Source organism: Hylobates moloch, unplaced genomic scaffold (assembly GCF_009828535.3).
Source record: "Hylobates moloch isolate HMO894 unplaced genomic scaffold, HMol_V3 SCAFFOLD_13, whole genome shotgun sequence".
Taxonomy (NCBI): domain Eukaryota; kingdom Metazoa; phylum Chordata; class Mammalia; order Primates; family Hylobatidae; genus Hylobates; species Hylobates moloch.
The window spans coordinates 68739528-68740437 of NW_026652288.1; the positions used below are offsets into that span (position 1 = coordinate 68739528).

Below are 910 nucleotides of genomic sequence, written 5' to 3' on the forward strand. Positions count from 1 at the left end.
ATATGGTATATGTGTATATATATGTAATACACACACATATTTTTAGCTATGGTATAATTGGGGGTGGATGGGGAGTAATGTTGAATATTGATGCAAGAGAGAAAAGTCAGAATAGAAAAGGATCCCAAGTATGAAACGATGTTTGGGAAGGCAGCCTATTTATTATTTTATTTATTATGCATCCATCTATTTGTTCAATCTTTTATTCATTCATTCAACAGGCACATATTAAGCCTAGAATGTGCTAGCCAATGTGGTGCTGGACTGACGTGGCTCATGGATCTCATGGTGGGAACTACATAGAGTGGACTTATGAGAAAAGCCAACTGGGGCTCCAGGAGTGTCGCGGAGCAAAGAGAGGTATTACTAACTGTGGGGTAAAGGGAAAGATGCCAAAACCCTGATTGGGGTACCACTCAGGGAGAAAAAGGAGAGAAATCTGTACCTACTTTACAGATGTGTCTGGGGATATTGTCTACATGAAATTAATTACTGCTCCCAGCTCAGCCTTTACAGCTCCATGACCTTACCAGTAGTTACAAGGGTATTAATATACTTGTAGTTACTCACTTGCATACTTGCTTTCACATTCAATGTAGCTCTGATGTAGCAGGTATTCATGGTGTCAAGAGAACAATAAGAACATGACTAAGATTCAGTCAGGATCACCAGTTTACTTAATTGGCCCTCATTTGACATTATAGGTTCCCATATTGAGGCCAGTCCATACATCTTTATACAAAAATTTGAGCTTAAAATTTAGCCTTTTAAGAACCATAAAATACCCCATTGTCTCAGCCCAAAATCTCCTTAAGCTGATAAGCAACTTCAGCAAAGTCTCAGGATACAAAATCAATGTACAAAAATCACAAGCATTCTTATACACCAATAACAGACAAACAGAGAGCCA

The 910-nt window shown here is 38.5% G+C and overlaps 1 long non-coding RNA gene across 1 annotated transcript in view; it reads left to right on the top strand.

The window, feature by feature from the left end:
* Window positions 1-221: 221 nt before the first annotated feature.
* LOC131381015 (uncharacterized) overlaps window positions 222-910 on the top strand; it is a 7137-nt gene continuing 6448 nt past the window's right edge. The window contains exon 1 of the long non-coding RNA XR_009209414.1: window positions 222-360. This is a non-coding gene — a long non-coding RNA (uncharacterized LOC131381015). The remainder of the gene's footprint in view (window positions 361-910) is intronic.